This window comes from Sapajus apella, unplaced genomic scaffold, assembly GCF_009761245.1.
Source record: "Sapajus apella isolate SASKATOON/1434 unplaced genomic scaffold, GSC_monkey_1.0 scaffold2, whole genome shotgun sequence".
NCBI lineage: Eukaryota > Metazoa > Chordata > Mammalia > Primates > Cebidae > Sapajus > Sapajus apella.
Genome location: NW_022436942.1, coordinates 590389 through 609474, shown reverse-complemented (window position 1 = coordinate 609474; position 19086 = coordinate 590389). Strand labels below are relative to the sequence as shown.

The 19086-nt window shown below is 36.1% G+C and overlaps 1 long non-coding RNA gene across 1 annotated transcript; it reads left to right on the top strand.

Moving 5' to 3' along the window:
* Window positions 1–3685: 3685 nt before the first annotated feature.
* LOC116557457 lies at window positions 3686–18665 on the top strand. The gene is made up of 3 exons (XR_004271529.1): window positions 3686–11810; window positions 15689–15845; window positions 18307–18665. It is a non-coding gene; the product is annotated as an uncharacterized LOC116557457 (long non-coding RNA).
* The last annotated feature ends 421 nt before the right edge of the window (window positions 18666–19086 follow it).

Genomic DNA, 19086 nt, shown 5'->3' with positions numbered 1-19086 from the left:
CTGATGGAACATCTGCCATCCTTTTTTTTTCAGTGTTAATGTATCTTTACACTCTGGCTATTTTTGAAGTTTTCTCTTTATCACTGATTTTCAACAGTTTGATTTTAACACGATTTAGTGTAGCTTTCTTTACATTTTTTGTGCTTTGTATTTATTGAGTTTCCTGGATCTATGGGATTATAGTTCCCATTAAATTTAAAAACAAAATTTGCTGTTAACTTTTTCAATTTTTTTTCCTGGTCTCCTTTCATGAAGACTGTAGTTACATGCATGGTAGGGTATTTGAAGTTATCTCACAGCTCAGTTATACTTTGTTAATTTTCTAAAATTATCTGTCTCTCTTTTGTAAAAGATAGTTTCTATTGCTATGTCTTCCACTTTTCTTTGGCAACATCTAATTTGCCTTTAATTGTATCCAATGAATTTCTCATCTCAGACATTGTTGTTTTCAACTGTGGAAATCTGAGGATTGTTTTGTTATCTTCACCTCTACGTACTTTTTGAACACATAGAATTCAATTTGTTATCTTAATTTGTTATTTTCCATGCCTCTACATACTTTTTGAACACATGGAATTCAATTAGTGTTCTTACCTGTTAACAATAACATCTGTATTAGTTATGGATCAGTTTTAATTGGTTTATTTTTTTCTCCATGTTGAGGATCCGATTTCCCTGCTTCTTCAGATGCCTGGACATTTTTTTACGATTCTATTTTATTTTACAAAGTCTTCCAATTTTAGGACTGTTTTAGGTTTACAGAAAAACTGTGAAGATGGGACAGAGAATTGCCACATACCCCACACTAAATTTACCCTACTGTCATCTTACATCAGTATTGCATATTTGTGATAATTAATGAACTAATACTGATATATTATTACTAACTAAATTCCATAATTTATTCAGATTTCCTTAGTTTTTATACAGTGTCTTTTTTCTGACCCTAGTAGTGGTATCTAGGATACCATATCACATTCATCAGTCGCATGACCTTAGGCTATTTTTGGCTATGACAATTTCTCAGACTTTTCCTGTTTTTGATAACCCTTGATAGGTTTGAGGAGTACAAGTCAGGTATTTTGTAGAATGTCCCTCAACTGACATTTTTCTGATGTTTTTCTCATGATTAAACTGGGATTATGTGTTTTTGAGAGGAAAACTGCTATTCTCATAACATCATATCAAGGAGTACATATTACTGACATGATTTATTATTATTGATGTTAACCTTGATCACCTGCCTGAGGCAATGTTTTTCACCTTTCTCCACTGTAAAGTTATCTTCCTCCTCATTTTCATACTCTGCTCTTTTGAAGGAAGTCACTATGCATAGTCCATGTGTAAGGGGTGGGGAGCACCCTCCTTGAGGGTGGAGTATATACATAAATAGTTTTGAATTCTTCTGGGTAGGACTAATGTTTTATTGAATTCCAGGCTGTTGAATTTTGCCTTTGTTCTTGTGCTTTGTTTTTGGATGCAGTTTTGTTACTTGGAAACGGTTATATCCTTTGGGTTTTGCTTTTAAGGTTTGTTAGGTGGGACCAGAGTGCTGCATTGTCTATGCCAAATTATTCTCCACTTCTGAGGCAAGACCCTTCTGAGTGTTCTTACCAATGCCCTGTGAGCTCTGAGGTTTTCCAGTCTGGCTGGTGGGAACAAGCAATGTTCCTGGCCTTACATGAGTACTGGGTACTATTCTCTTTAATCCTTTTTGGATGATTCTTTCCCTGGCTTTAGATTATTTTCTTACATGAATGTGGTGATCTATAAACTCTGCTGACGATTCCAGCAAGACCCTCTGCAAATATTTGTAGTTCTTGCTCAATGCAGCACTTACTTCTCCAGTACTCGGTTCTGCTAACTCTAGCCATTGTGGTTTTCTCAGACCCTCAGCCCTGTGTCCTCAACTTAGGGAGTTTGTTGGATTCTGCTGGAGTTCTCTCTCCTGGCTGCAAGGCATGTAAACTCACTAAGACCTAAGCCTGGACAAAATAGTATTCACTTCATATGCTTCCCATTTCTTAGGGATCATTGTCCTTCATTGCGTATATCCAGACAGTGTTTTGAAAATATCATTTCATACATTTAGTCTAGTTATTTTATTGAGGCAGGAGGGTACATCTGGTCTTTGTTAGTCTACCTTGGCCAAAAGTGGAAGTCCTGTCTACTTTTACTCTAACATTGAGTTAAACTGACCACCTGCCAGTTTCATAATATACTGTGTTCTCACCTACTTCTGACCTTTGTAGATTCTGGCTGTTTTCCTTCTTTCACATTTCTTCTCTTTTTTTTTTCTGATCTGGCTCATTCTTTAGCATCTTTTACATCTTTTCATGGAATTCTTTCATTCATTAATTTATTCAGTTTGTAGGTATCTTTCCTAGGTATCTTTATGCTATCATCTTCTTTAAATCTCACAATGTTTACAATTAGACTTTGCCAAATTTATATGGTTAATGGGTGGATGAAGGGCTTAACTTTTTGTGTATGTGACTGCCCATGTTATTTCCATCATGCATTATGATTTTCCTATGTTATTTTTGAGTAACTATAATGCTTTCAGCCTGGAATTTGAGTGATTTGGAAGTGGTCTTATTTCTGGAAAATATGACTTATACACTCAAGCTTCTTCCAATATTGCTAAAAGAACAATAACATATTTCAAACTAACAGAACAGTATAAGATAGTATAGGACTGAGGGCTAAAGGAAGTTTGATAGGCAATCTTTGAAGTGCTCTTTTTTAAGACATTGTAAAATGGGGAGATCAATAATAGGCTAGAATAGTTGATGCGTGATTCACGGAGGACATGCAGGAGGAGCAAGATTTGATGCATAGTGAGGACTTGCCTTTATCAAGTCTTCCTGATTAGTTTGCTGAGGTCCAGGAGTGTTGCATAAAATAATTTGAGTTACCTAACATATCAGCTCCGTCACGGTGAGAGTAGCTGACTGGGACCAGTAGTTATCCATTTATCACTTAGTTCCAGATTAAGTGATATCATCTTTTATGAAGCAAAAAGATTGTGAAGTATGGGGACAGAGAAGGGAAAAATTAGCTATTGGTAAAGCACAATAAGGTTAATAACCCGAATAGAAGGGAAAGCAGGGATAGCATGAGATGAGCAATGATAAGAAAGCTCAGATAAATGAGGAGTTGTGAGACTGTGAAAAAGCATCTAGACAAGTCCCTCTATAAATACAATGCCCATTTGTATACAGCTTGTTAAAAAGAAAAAGAAGGGCCAGGTACAGGGGCTCATGCCTATAACCCCAGCACTTCGAGAGGCTGAGGCGGGTGGATTGCTTGAGGCCAGGAGTTTGAGACCAGCCTGGGCAACATAGTGAGACCCTGTCTATAAAAGAAAAATTTAAATTAAAAATTAAAAGGTGAACGAGGTGTGGTGGTTCATGCCTATAGTCCTAGCTAGTTGGGTGGCTGAAGTGGGAGGATCACTTGAGTCCTGGAGTTTGGGACCAGCCTGGACAACACAGTGAGACCCTGTCTATAAAAAAAAATTAAATGAGCAAGGTGTGGTAGTGTATGCTTGTAGCATAGCTATTTGGCAGGCTGAGGTGGGAGAATCACTTGAGTCCATGAGTTGGAGGCTGCAGTGTGTATGATTGTGTCACTATACTCCAACCTGAGTGACAGAGCAAGGCCCTATCAAAAAAAAAAAAAAAAAGAGCAAGGAAGGAGAAAAAAGATAAATAAAGAAAAAAAAAACTAGAATACTAAGAACATTTCTCAAATCAAAATAATAGTCTCTGAGCTCTTAAGAAATTCATCTTCCACTGCTTTGTCTCCTTACTTTTCTGTAGAGTTTTATGAAATTAGTTCTTGATAGACTAAAGACTATTAAATAAAAATCTATTTACTCCTTGAAGAAACAGAGAACAGTAAAAATATTTGATTTTTATTTAATAACCTTTAATCTATTTTGCTGTGGCAGAGCAATATTGGAAGTATTAATTTAAATATCTGAAAACATGTGTTTAGGCAGAACTAGTTCTCTTCATCTCTTTTATCAACTCCTCAGATTAGAACAAGATCCTTTAAGTTTGGGTAAAGGAAAGAAGATCTGGACAGGCAGAAAGAGAGTAAGTTACTTATGCTGTTCTCCGAGCCAAACTTTCATCCTGCTATGCCCTCACTTTCCAAAGTAATCTCCAGGGGTGGAAGATAGGCAAGCTCCCAACTTCTCTACTCCATCATGCATAGGAGAGAGGAATTAAAATTGTTGCATGGTGTATTTAAGTGAAATAGACCTTAGGTGTCCTCCCAGAGTCCCTAAGACTCCCTCAAAGATGTGGATATGGCCAAATATTTTTCATGGTAAATGATCAGATGTGATATTGAAAATTGGAATACAACTGGATACACCTGCAATTGATCAAGATTACATTTCCTAAGACCAGGTTGAAGGGGGTTCAAAGTACATATATTACTTTATGGAAAAATATTAAAAGGTTTGCACATCTGAATCGATGTCTTGTGATCCTGTGAACCCCATAGCTCTACTATTGGAGGTAAATTTACCTACCAGCTTGGAGAGATTAAGGAAGTGATCTCTGGGTGATAATTCTAACTCTACTATCAGTTCCTTACGCTGTTTTGCCTCAATTTCTCTATTTGCAAAAGAAAATTTGGCTTTTCTTCTTATATGCTAATGGTACCTGGGTGTAAGGACACCATGTGGCTTCAATTTTTCAGAGTGCAGGTTCAGCCATGTAAATTTCACTGTCAGCCTTAAATATAGGAGGGAATTTTATGTGTGAATTTTCCTGGACTTGGCATTCGTTTCCAAGTTTTTGCTTACTTGGTGACTTATAATATGGAAATATATTCCTGTGACCTTGGGAGAGATGTATATTCAAGGTAGAGGTTTATGTGAAAAAAAATAGTCTTTGATTTTATTTTTAAACAGTAATATGATGCACCGTCACACCTTTGTAATATGATGCCCTCAATGTGCTAAGTCCTCAGGTTTGAGAGACATTAAGGTTGGGCCACTTGGGCACCTGTAATTAAAAGCTATTTATGTTTTAATGTATCTCAGATGCTTCAATTGACTTGGTTAGGATTGGCCTCTAGCTTGGTGGGAAAAGGTTTCCTTGTACAGATGTTCCCTGCCTCCATTCAAGGAGGGAGGCCAGCCAGAGGAACTGGCTGTTTATTTTTGAGCCCATGTAAAAGGAGCTCAGGAGTAGACACCTCCTGCTGTAGGCTAAGCCTGGCAAAGAGGTCATCTTTGTTGCAAGTGGCTGAGGAATTGCCTCCCCTGCTGATGATTGGGGATATTTTTAGCAACAAGCTGAAACTTTTCATTCTTGAAATTGTTTTCATTTCCACTCAGAGGCAAACTCCATGAGCTGGAGAAGAAAAACAAAAAGAGGCATATGTGCTAATAGGAGCTGTGTGTCCATGTAAGAAGAAACACGATGAAATTGCTTCCCCTGGTGCTGACAACTTAGTCCTGGCACCAGGATGGTTCTAATAGCTGTAGGCTAAAAGAATCATTTCCATAGTGCAGCTCATAATGATAATGTAAATTTCACTTAAGTACACATGATTACAGAAAATTGCACAGAATTGCAACAGACTTTGTACCATACTGTTTATGGAGCAATATAGATTTACCAATTTTTTTCCCTCTAAATTCAATAAAAGACAAGCTATTTTGACTCTAAGAGAGGATAAAGGTCTATAGCATTGTGTAAACATGTATTAAAATTTGAACTCAGGTTTTCCACACATTTTCTGAGTGCTAACAATGGAGTCAAATGTTACAGGGGAATCCTACCACGTTGACCAGCCTGCAAAACTTCCAATGAAGTGTCACGGAGTCACCAAGAATCCTAGCTCTGTAGATGTGTTTATGGCAGGTTAAAACACTCAAAGGCACTTGTGATTGAGGAGTTACATAAAGGCACATGTTAAGGCATGTGAACAAAAGTTCTCTGAAAAGGAATTTTGAGGAAAGAGACTTTATTCCAATGAATAGTTAGTTTCCAAACAGTGAGATGCAGCCTTCAGGGTAAATTGAGAGTTCCATCTACAGAACAAAGAAAGGGTTTATATTTTATAGCAAAAATTTCTGTCCATGTTCCAATCAGGTTTTCTTATGCAAATGAATGATTGAAACTTGCTTAGTTCTGATTTGTTGTTGCAGCTGAGCTCTGATGGTTGTGGCAGACAAGCTCTGAAAGCCCCAAAGTTGAAAAGGTTGCAGGTTTTCAAAGAACTGAGTGCATGCATGACCTCTAGTTAGCAGATTATGGTCTCTTGGCTCTATTTTAAATTTAGGCCCAGTTAGGCACTTGGGATCCATCTTGAAGGATTAGTTCCTTTAGGCTCACATTTGTTCACAGGCATCTGTTTTTCCAGAACTCTTCTAGCACCATGTGTACATGTCTTGAGTCACTTCCGTGTTCCATCACCCATTATTGTGGTTTGTGTACATGTTGATTATTTCTCCCCTCTTGTATGTTTACAAAGAGCAAGCACTGTGTGAATTTTTTAAAATTTGGCTTAAACTCAGTACCTATTTGTTGAATTAAATTAAACTGGAGTGGAATGATTCCTTCTATTAAAATACAGCAAAACCTATGGCAAGGAATAGTATTAAAATCATTATTACCATCTTATTGGAGTCTTACTATGGCAGAGTAATCCATTACATGTGGCAGAAAGATTTCAGGTAATAGTATGTGTTTCAGAGTGTTTGGAGAGAGCTAGCAGAGAACTACCATTTGAAAAGAAAGAAAAGGAAACTAACTTCATCAAAAGGCATTATTACTCATTCACTTATTTAATCATCACAGCATCTCTCTAAAATAGATATTTTTATTCTCAATTTGCAGATAAGAAAACTGAAATTTAGAAAGGCGAAATACATTTCTTCAGCTCATGTAGCTAGGATCTGACCCCATTGTTATCTACATTCTAAGTCTAAGTTGCTTCTACCACTGTGCAATGTCCTCTAAAGAAGAAACATCTTACCTGTGGTCTTGTAGCAATACCAAGTGTCCATTTCAATTTAATTTTCCTAAAATATCACTAACCAAGCCATCTTTAGAAAGAGAAAGTATAAGATACTGACTTATTAATAGTATTTCAGCCAAGAATATAGGAAGAATTCAATAGCTTCTCTCTATCTATTGACGATTGATGATTGACTCATTTTATAGGTGATTACTGGGAGTGGCACATAGCTCACAGCCAGCTGCATCTTGCCCATTTCCACGGGTGCCCTGAGATTCAACTGCTGCTTCTGGGTTAAAGTGAGTAGGAGCATTCCTCAGTAGTGATGGTGGAGGCAGAGGTGCTAAAACTGGCCTCCTCTCCTCCTCTGTGGTTTTGATGGAATGAAACAGGGAGAATTCGAAGACAAAGAAGGAGAGTCAAGCAGATTATACACAAGATTCCGGCTGTAATAGAGAAAGATGATTATCCTTGGCTATGAGTTGTCTGTCGAGGCAAAAAAAAAAAAAAAAAGAAGAAAAAGAAATGCAAAGGGGATGCTTCTCTACCCTACACACATCCTGTCCCTCACTAAAATATACAGTAGTTAGTGTATTCATTTTCCAGACACAGAGGCAAAAGGCCCTGTATAATTATTCCATAATCAGCTGGTAATTACTATGTCATAAGTGAATATCTGTAAATGTTTTTAGACCGTCCCGCCAACTTGGTAATTAGACCTGGAATTCTTAAGAGAATCTGGGATCTTTGAAAATGCTTTCCAATAATATTTGTTATTGGTGCCATATGAAGCAGAGTGTGACTGAAATGCACCATGACTTTAGCAGCATTTTGGTTTTTAGGCAGCATTGCCAGGTATGCATGAGGGTTGCCAACAACTATGTCTGTGAGTCGTTTTAACTAAAATCACTAATACTACATACTGATTTAAAGTAAGTACAAATTTTGGATGTGAAAACTAGATACATATATTTCCTTTTCACAATCACAGTGAATAACTCACATCCTCTTGTATGAGTGAAGAACCAGGGAGGTGACCAAGTATAAGTACAAGAGAAGAGAATGATGCCAGTTTATCAATGACAAGGAACTTTATGAAGTCACTTCCTCTAAGGTTTTCCATCACTTCAGATTGAAGATCTCAAGGGTGTGGGGCAATCATTTTGGAAAACTTGAATACAATAGTAAAATGAATTTATATTCAAATACTGCCCAGAAATATTTCAAGTGTAAAGGACATCTCTTATTCATTTCTGTGTGTATTCTCTGCTACCCATTATCCAGTGCTTGTGATCCCGTGGTTACTGACTATACTAACTTTTCGCATGTCATTCAATTGAGGACAATAAATAGTTGGGAATAAATGAAGGAAAGGAACAAATGAGAAAATCTGAAGAAACATCAATATTTACAATAGAGAGACTGATATTTTGAAATTCAATGGCTTAAGCCTTTCTAATTTACAAATAAGGGTTGAAAACTCAGCTTATTTGCAAAATTTGCAAGGTGACAAAAAATGGAGAGATAATCTCTAAATCCATTTTTTAAGAGTAGAGAATTAAGGAGGAGGTTGATGGACTCTTTTCTGGACTGCCTTGTTACTTTTATTTAAAGATAGGTTTCTTTTATCATGTGTCTTAGGTGTTTCAAATCATTTGTTTTTCCAGATTTTGAGTTCAAAGTTATATCAAAATCTGACACATTGTAATTACATTCTTATGATAACTTTATCACTTTTCAAGGTATTTTTTAAATTTTCTACCAATAAGCTAATAATTCCCAATTTGCTGATTCTCTGGGAAGTCAAACCTGTCTCCTCATTTCTCTACAGCAGAAATTCTCAAGGCTTTTGATTTCAGGACCTGCTAATACTCTTAAATTTTTTGAGGACCTCAAAGACATTTTGTTTAAGTGGGTTATATAGTATTTCACATATTGGAAACTAAAACTGAGAAAGTTAAAATATTTATTGATGCTTTAAAACAAATAATAAATCAGTTACAGATTAATATAAATCACATACTTTAGAAATTCTAAAAAAATTGGCTAAGCTTCAAAATGAAAACAGTAGTGAGAAGATTACTAGTGTTTCATAGCATGGCACACCTTTTAAAGTTCTGGCTTTATAGAAGACAGATGGTTTCTCATATTTGCTTCTAGATTCAATCTGTTGTGATGTGTTGTTTTAGTTGAAGTACATAAAATTGAAAGGAGTATTTTTTGAGCTTCTCAAATAATTATGAATAATATTTGATACTATCCCCAAACTCATCAAGTGGACGTTTCTTAAAGGTTAGTTGCAGTGTGGAATCTCGAACCATGTCAATGAATTTTTCTTGTTCTATTATATCAAAATAGATTGATTAAGCTTCTATTTTTAATTATTAATAACTTGAGCTTTTTTTGTTTTAGAGAGATTGTCTTCCAAATGCTGAAGTCTGAATAATTTGTCTACAAGGTGGTCTTTCAAGTCATTTTTTATTGGTGTTCTAGAAAAAATGTTGCAAGTTCAGTTCATAAAACAAAAAATCAGGGAGCTTGTATTTGATACAACCTCTAATATATAGCCTTCAGAAATACATCCCATTTCATCAAGTATCAGAAATTCTGAAGAGTTCAGATTTAAAATTGCATAAAATTAAAAATATTTACTGCTTTATCAATGTTGTTCTTAAGTGAAACTGGATTTTTTTTTTTCAGTTCCAAATGTTTGAGGATGAGCAACATAACTTCTTGTACAGATTGGTGGCACTGCTTTAATTTGTGCTAAGGCACAAACAATTTTACCCATCATTGCCTTTGTAATATCAGTGCAAATGTCAACTCAGTGAAAAGGAAAATCACGTCTTAGCATTATCTTGAAAATAGTTTTTAATCTTGTAAGACCCTGAAAAGGTCTTGGGAGTCTAAGACAATCTAGACTATACGTTAAGAATAGCTGTTTTATAATAATTAAATATTAAAATAAGATTAAATTCTATTCACCAAATATGTTTTAAGTATGGATTCTGTAGAGAGAGTGATCCATCAAAGAGAAATACATGACATAGTCTTTGTCTTCAAGCAACTTACCACTTAAGAAGTGGCCCTTTGAGCTGTACTCTAACTTAAAGCCACATTACCTTAAAAGCATCACAACTATCTTAAAAGATGTTTCTTATTTTAATGAATCTATTCACAGTTAAGAACAATGAGTTGAGCACAAATATGTAGTCGATGTGGGTTTTGAGATGCTTACAGTTGTGTTGATGACAGAGCTCACCATAGGTAATATATTGCGATGTCTTGAAATAGAGGCCATCATGGGAAGAGTTTGGATTGGTGGAATCTGGACTGACTGAGCTGTCTGGAAAATGGTTCTTTCCAAAGGAGAGAAGGGCTGACTCTGCAAATCAATCACTTGCTATCCCAGAATGGCTTAAATTATCTCTCCTGACTCCTCCAATTGCTCTCATTCCCTCTCCATGTCTCCCTGCCTTATTTTAGCTGTAATTCATTCTTTGTCTCAGCAATGAAAAGAGCAGTGTATTTCTTTTTTTCTCAGTAACCTGATCTTATGCATATATATATATGCATCAGAGAAAATAAGTGAAACTGAGCTTCCAAAACTATATTAAACTTCATTACAACCTTTCAACACAGTCCTCTTAAAAAACATTTCGTCTTCTGTGCTCTTCTAATAGTACTAAATAGTTGGGGAGTGGGACACAGTTATTAACACCAATAACAAAAGAAGGTCGTCCTTTGATTTCCTCCATTTCAATTTTTTTTTAAGTAAGACATATTGATTTTACATGGCAGACGATAAGCTAAATATTAAAAGTCTCTTTAAGTTGCTGTGATTTTATTTGGTTTTATATAATCCTTAGGTTTCTGTCTTTATATTAACTTACTGCATTTTTATATCTTCCTGATAAAGGTAAGTAATTCTTTAGAAACACTATGGATCAATTCTGGCAACCTCTTTACATACACACCACATAATTACATATATATATAGCATATGTGTATATATGTATATGCACACAGGCACTTAACATACATACGTGTTTGAATGACAGAATAATTTGGAGCAGTCACAATATGAAGTATTAGGTGTTGATACTTTTTAATGGTTTTTAAGGATAGGTATTTGGCCTATTCTAACCAAGAATACTTAGTCATTTCTACTGATGAGTCAGTATCATAAACTAACTCATCAGTGTAAATAGGCAGTGTTGTGGCCAGGTCCCCTAAAGAAGTTGATTGCTTAAGAGACCCAAATATCCTTTACTTCTAAGGGATTATCTCTGGTTAGTTTTGATATAAACATGGGTGGTAAATTCCCTTGGTTGTTTTTTTCTCTACTTGCCATTCTGAATAAAGAGACATCTAAGATCCTGTTACTCCACCAGTATTTTGTAACTTAAATTAAAAAATATGGTTTACAATAGAGGTAGACAGATGAAATATTTACTGTAGTAAGATGAGCCAATCTTTTTGTTCTTTATTTATACACTTATATTCTCTACCCAACTTTTTCTCAAGGGACTGCTCAAGACCATTTACAGAAAAACAAGGCTTTGATTATTGAGTTTGGCTTATTCTGCTGTTTAGAAGGTGTGACAATTTTATTCCTGAAATGAAAGAGACAGATTTTGTAAGCCAGAACACACAAGGGAAATCCACTTTCCTTGAAAAGTTCTGGCATCTTCTTAACCTGGCACTTAAGGCAGTTCTACAAAAGGTCTACTTTCCATTTCCACCCAGAGACAAGGAATTTTTAAAGCAAGTTCAGAGGCATGGCTGCACAGACTGAACCTGGAATCTTCAAGAAATGAAGAGTATATATCTGATTTCTCCACTACTCAAATGTTCTTAGGAACATCCTCTGCTTACCTGGCACTCCCTCTGCATTTGAGGAAAACCCCAAAATATATTAGAAACCTTTAGTTTTGTGTGATAGATAACTAGAGACAACAGGCTGATTCCTCTTGTCTACCAATACCAATATCTTCTCCCTAGAAAATTATGCCACTTTTTATTTTTCAACCTTTCACTGCTGTGGGTTTTCTCAAACTTAATTTGGTATATTATTATTATATCTTCAAATAGGAGGAGGTAGATGCTAATAATCCACCTTACATTCTGTAGTAGTTCAAAGATTGTTGAAATAGTCTCACATATTAAGTTAGAAGAAATATCTCAGAACATCACTAAGCATTTTATCAACAACTATCCTGAAAATGTTGGTGATATTTGACAAAACAACCTCTATAGCTATTCAATCCAATATCATTGTATCTTGTCCTGAAAAACATTTCAATCAATGTATTAATATATTATCCAAAATAATACATATAGAAATCCCTTATTCAAAGCCATAAAAGAAAAGGTATTAATACCTGAACATACTTTAAACACACATCACTTAAATATTTTGGGAGAATGACCAAGGTCAAAATATCAGAAATGTAATAACAAAGTAAGCTCAGGAGGCAATTGTACTGAGGCTAATATTTGATAGACAACTGAGGTGATTTTATTAGTAGTCTTTTGCAAGGTCATTAAAACTCAACTACGATTCATATTATAGATAATTTGTTTCTTATTAAAACATCATTCTGTGTAGACATTTGATTGTGGTAGAGTCTAAGTGACACCAATTCAACTGAGTCAGGAATCAACTGATGCTGAAGAGAATGTGGAGAAATAGGAACACTTTTACACTATTGGTGGGAGTGTAAATTAGTTCAACCATTGCGGAAGACAGTGTGGCAATTCCTCAAGGATCTAGAACCAGAAATACCATTTGACCCAGCAATCCCATTACTGGGCATATATCCAAAGGATTATAAATCATTCTGTTCTAAAGATACATGCACATGTATGTTCATTGTGGCACTGTTTATAATAGCAAAGATTTGGAACCAACCCAAATGCCCATCAATGATAGACTGGATAAAGAAAATGTGGCACATATATACCATGGAACACTATGCAGCCATAAAAAAGGATGAGTTTATGTCCTTTGCAGGGACATGGATGAAGCTCAAAACCATCATTCTCAGCAAACTAACACAAGACCAGAAAACCAAACACCATATATTCTCACTCATAAGTAGGAGTTGAACAATGAGAACATATGGACACAGGGAGGGGAACATCACACACTAGGGCCTGTCAGTGGGTGGGGACCTAGGGGAGAGATAGCATCAGGAGAAATATCTAATGTAGATGACAGGTTGATGGGTGCAACAAACCACCAGGGCACATATATTTCTATGTAACAAACCTGCACGTTCTGCACATGTATCCCAGAACTTAAGTAAAACAATATTTAAAAAAATGAAATCACTAAAATCAGTGGCAAGCAAATGTTTTGATGAACATTCCTCAAGTGAATTGACGAAGTTGGCTTGTTTTGCCAACTCCTGTTTCATGTAGACACATTCTAGGAGAAAAATAGCCCTACTTATTTCTTTTGGCATTCAACAGGCAAATAGGTTCCTGTAGTCGACTTGTTCTCCAGTAATAGAGAAGCTAATAAATCTAACCTGAAGACTTGTCTTAGGCTACCAATTATTCCTGTTTGAATCTTGCTTTTATCCACTTGCAGTTTATAGCAAACTTAGATTTTTTTTGACCATTCATAAATTCCTACTGCTCTTCTGTTCTTGGCTGTATATGGATAAAATGTGGTGCTCACTGAAATTTTAGAGTCTCAAAACATTAACTACTACTTCAAGGATTTGAACATTCCACCATCCTAATGGTTTGAACAGTTGCTTTTTAAATCTCAGTCACCCTTCTTCACTATTTAGACAGAATTCTCATAGTCTTCTTAAGACTCATTAACCAACCAAATCAATGCAAAAGCAAACTTTTGGTTCTAAAAAGGAGTTGTAACAGAGCAACCTTTCTTTTATCTTCGTGTTCCCAAAGAAAGAAGTGGCAAACTTATTACATTTCATCTGGACAAAACTCATCTGTTTAAAGTCCTAGCTTATAAAATACACACAATTGACCCTACTGTTGACCAGAAGCCTAACATGAACAGTCAATTAATACATATTTTGTATGCTGTATTACATATTCTATTCTTTTAATAAAGTGAGCTAGAGAAAGGAAAATATTATTAAGAAAATCATATGGAAGAGAAAACGTATTTACTATTTTATTGAGTGGAAGTGAATCATCATGAAGGTCTTCATTCTTGTTATCTTCACGTTGAGCAGGCTGAGGACGAAGCGGAAGGCTAGGGGTTGGTCTTGCTACCTCAGAGGTGGCAGAGGTGGAAGAAAATTTGTGTATAAGAGGACTCACACACTGGTCAACAGTAGGGTATTGGTAGTTAAGTATTTAGGGAGCAAAAAATTACATGTGAATTTTTGACTGCTTAGTGGGTCAGCACCCTTAACCCCCACATTATTTAAGGATCACCTGTACATATATATGTGTGTATATATATATATATTTTTTTAAAGATGAATTCTGACACATAAAAGGTACACTGGTAAGACTCTCCGCTTTCACGGCAGTCACTGTCCTATGAACAAGTCCCTCATCACAATGATAATACCATACGAGCCTATTGACATAATGATTCTGTATACCAGTAATTCCCTTTCTCCTTGCCTTAGAAAAGAATCCCATATGTGAGTCCACCAGTAATTTCAATGAAAGTTCCAAGTGGTTTGGATAAAACAAGATCTTAGTTGAACCTTTGCCTTAAACTGAAATTGAACCTGAATCATGTTTGAGGTTCAAAAAGTTGAGTTAACTTTTCCCCTTTAATTTTTGTGCATCTCTGCACTTCCTGATTTTGGTTGGGAGTAGAAACCAAAATACCACAAGAAAAGCTATTCTTGTTGCATTTCCAGGCTTTTAAAGCCAAAAAGCACTAGAAATCTTTTGAAGAAAACAGTTCCCACCTAATTTCTAGCCCCAAAAGGTTCAGATAAGTTTGAATAAACTTTGAATAATGTTGTATCTATTACTTGGAGAATATCTAAGACAGGCAGTGGTAAAATAAAAATGCTTTAAGATTATAGAAAGAGGGAAGGAAATATGATGATAACAAATTGGACATTGCTTCAAATTAAACTAAGGACATTATCATCATCTAACCAGTGTTTGTTTCATGGCAAGGAAAAGCCAGTATATTATAGATTTTGGAAGAAAGATTTGAACTTAGCTTTTAACTCCTTAAGGGTTGTCGTTTATAAAATATTCTACATTTTGATTACTGTCTTAAAATTATTTAAAATGAATCACCAAAAGCCATTTTAAGATAACTTCACTTGCTACATCAAGAATTTGTGGAAATAAACTATTAAAGGTATAGTGATATTTGTTGAGCTTCATTCAATGCTGTGCAATAACTTTTCATTTATTCAACAAATATTTATTGAGCACTTAGTATGTGTGTAAAGTACAATCTAAAGTTCTGGGAAGCTAATGATGAGTATGTTATATACTTTCCCTCAGTAACTCATACTCTGGTGGGAGATATATCAAGTGAATGAGTGGAATCTAACAGAGATTGCTAAGGGTTGTGATAGGGACAGATTTGGAGAACTTATAAGGCAGTCCCTAAGCTGGCCTGGGTACTTATTTAAGATCTCCTGAAAGAGCTGAGGTCTAAAGTAGTATGAGTGAGCAGGGTGAAGAACCCTTTCTCTGAACCCCAAAGCTTTCCCTTGTTGTCTTACTTTTCCAGGGATAAATTGACAGAATCAAAAACTGGCAACATGATGAGTCAAAAAGGAATAATGGGATGGTGATGTCAAAATGGTGACTCAAAATTTCAGACAAGATTGGGCAAAGGTCAAGTTGGGAAGATGGAGAAGTACAAAGTCAGGAGTATCTGACAACAGGTAGCAATCAGACGCTCAGCAAGGCAGGCTTGAGCTGGGGAAGACTAAGCTACCAAAAGATGGTTTTGAGAAAAGAGGTCCAGCCTCTCTTTGAACTCTGCAGGAACAAATTTATTATTTTTATTAATGTTATTATTTAATGCAGTTTGGTGTTATGGAAAACCATAAGTTTTAGAGTCAAACAGACAAAATTTTAATTCCTGGCTCTACATCTTATGTGTTCTGTGGCTTTGAATAAAGTACTTAAGTTTACTTAGCCTTTATGTAGTGAGGATAATAATATTGCTATCTTAGGGTTCATGTGAGAAACAAGTAAGATTCATTGTGTGACTTTGCCTACCACGCTCTCTGGTACATAGTGATGATCAGTAAATAGTAGTGTCCTTCCCTCTTACTTCAAGGATTGACCATTTGGTCTGTGGAGGAAATGTCCCTCTGAGCAGCAAGTCACTCAGGTTACCAACTCCTTAGCTGTCTCTCCTTAGGATTAGCATTTTCTTTCCTTCCTCACTGAAGGCTTTGCTGTTAGAGTTTCAAAGTTGTTGTTATACCCCAAAAAACTAATGGTGGTTAGCTCATTTTAGACATGGATAAACATGATCAGACTAGTTAGGCAATTTTCCCAAAGGGATAACTGATAAATTATGGCATTAGATGAAAACCTGAGGCTATGTGAATTCAAAGTCGGTGTTCTTCCCAGCCATCCCCTGTCTCTGTGCAACATGTAAGAGGTATGTCTACTGGGAAACTGATTTTGTAGTTCAGAATCAGGACAGCAAAACAGATTCCAGGAACATTTGCACTGGAAGATCCCATTTTAAGAGGGGTTAGCATACATTTCCTTATTCTACCAATGTAGTAAAAACAGAATAAAGAAAATTTTTATAATCTTTCAACCCCTCCAGCTAACAACTGGGAGGGGTTGAAAGCTATGCTACTCCCTATACTTTTATTTAGTCAAGTGAGTACTTTATTCTTTGAAGATAAATGCATATCTGTTCAAAGATATTCTATATAGGCTGGTTCAAGTATTAAAACTATGCAAGGCAAATAATCCAACACTCAGTATTCTTGCCAAAAAAAAGAAGGAAAAAAGGTTTTACCCTGAATACAGACAGCTCACATGTTGACCACCAGGGCAGATCTGAAATCTGTCTGCCTGAATTCACTGCATGAATTTGCAGCTTTTGCCCTGAATTTCTCATCTCATTTATAGAGAAGGAGAAAGTTTATCATCAATAGCACCAGATTTTTGCCATTTTCTTCTCACAGAGATGGGTACTTTGTACAAGGAAAAATGTTTTAACTCTCTATAATTTTGTGGCTAAGAGATTGCCAAAATAGAGAGAAATATTCATACACAGAGGGTAGGGCATACATCTTTTGTCTAATTAAACAAATTAATTAGTTTAATTACTTTGTATATTAGGATTGCCTGGATTCTTAAAATGGACTTTCTCCTATGAAAAGACTCATTCAGTTTTCCTAAGGAAAACCTTTAAATAAAGATACACTCATAGCTGTCTGTTTGCCAGAAACTGCAGTTTCTGGTTTCTCCAGGGAGGATGACCACAAATGCCACTCATTAGCCTAAATTAAAGCACTCATCTATAGCTGGTGTTTGAGGTTGAGCCATATACAAATAGAATTGGGGCCAGCCTTTAACAAGATGACTCAAAGAAGTGCCCTGAGTTCTTCACTGGGCAAGGACTGTCATCTACAGTGAACTTCCTTGGTTTTGTGGTATTCCAAGCAGGGTGTTTTGAGGAAAGAAGGGAGATGATGAAAAAGTCGGGGAGAAATTGCTCTTTTATGCTTTTATTGCCATTGCTTTTGGTGTTTTAGTCATGAAGCCTTTGCATATGCCTGTGTCCTGAATGGTCTTGCCTAGGTTTTCTTCTAGGGTTTTTATGGTGTTAGGTCTTATGTTTAAATCTTTAATCCATCTGGAGTTAATTTTTGTAACAGTGAAAGGAAGGGGTCCAGTTTCAGCTTTCTGCACATGGCTAGCCAGTTTTCCCAACACCATTTATTAAACAGGGAATGCTTTCTCCATTAACTCTTTTTTTGTCAGGTTTGTCAGGTTTGTCAAAGATCAGATGGTTGTAGATCATTGCTTCCAAGGCCTCTGTTCTGTTCCATTGGTGTATATCTCTGTTTTGGTACCAATACCATGCTGTTTGATTACTGTAACCTTGTATTATAGTTTTGAGTCAGGTAGCATGAGGCCTCCAGCTGGTTTTTTCCAGTTTGTTAAGAAGGTCAATGGTAGCTTGATGAGGATAGCATTGAATCTATAAATTACTTTGGGCAGTATTGCCATTTTCATGATATTGATTCTTCCTAACCATGAGCATAGAATGTTTTTCCATCTGTTTGTGTCCTCTCTTATTTCCTTTTGCAGTGGTTTGAAGGACCTCTTCAAGGAGTGAGCTAACTTCTTATCCTTTTTCCTCTTTAGATTTTGGGCTCACCAAGAAACAGACATAGAATCTTGTTAGAAATTTAAAGTGGATTGGAGAAGAAACTGAGGCTGAGGATGAAACAAGGCTTCTCATTCTCTCCTACAAATTGAATATATCCACCTGTAGCAAGAGGAGCAGGCAGAAAGGAGGTTGCCCAGTTGAGCTAACCTCATAGTTAAATAGGAATGTTTAACAATAGCAGAAAGCAAAGAGAGCATGAGCAACTTCTAGCTGTAACAGAGCCGATAATAGCTTCTACCCAGCATCATGAATCAGATAAACCACCATGAGGTTATAGCAAGACCTTCACAGCTGGGCTCTGTGGCTCACGTCTATAATTCCAGCACTTTGGGTAGCTGAGGAACGTGGATCACTTGGGGTCAAGAGTTCAAAACCAGCCTGGCCAACTTGGTGAAACTTCATCTCTACTAAAAATACAAAGATTAGCCAGGAATGCTGGTGGGTGCCTGTAATTCCAGCTACTCGAGAGGCTGAGGCGGGAAAATTGCTGAACCAGGGGGTGGAGGTTGCAGTGAGCTGAGATCATGCCATTGCACTTCAGCATGGGCAACAGAGTGAGACTCTATCTCAAATAAATAAATAAATAAATAATCTTTGCAGGCCCTGGCAATCTTTATTTACGAGGACGTTTATGCAAATTAAATGGGTTTAAACATACTACCTGATATGTATTTATAATGTAGATACAATTTTTTAAAATAATCTTCAAAATGCTTTTGAGATTTTGGTTCTGAAAGCATTTAGCCCTGAATAAA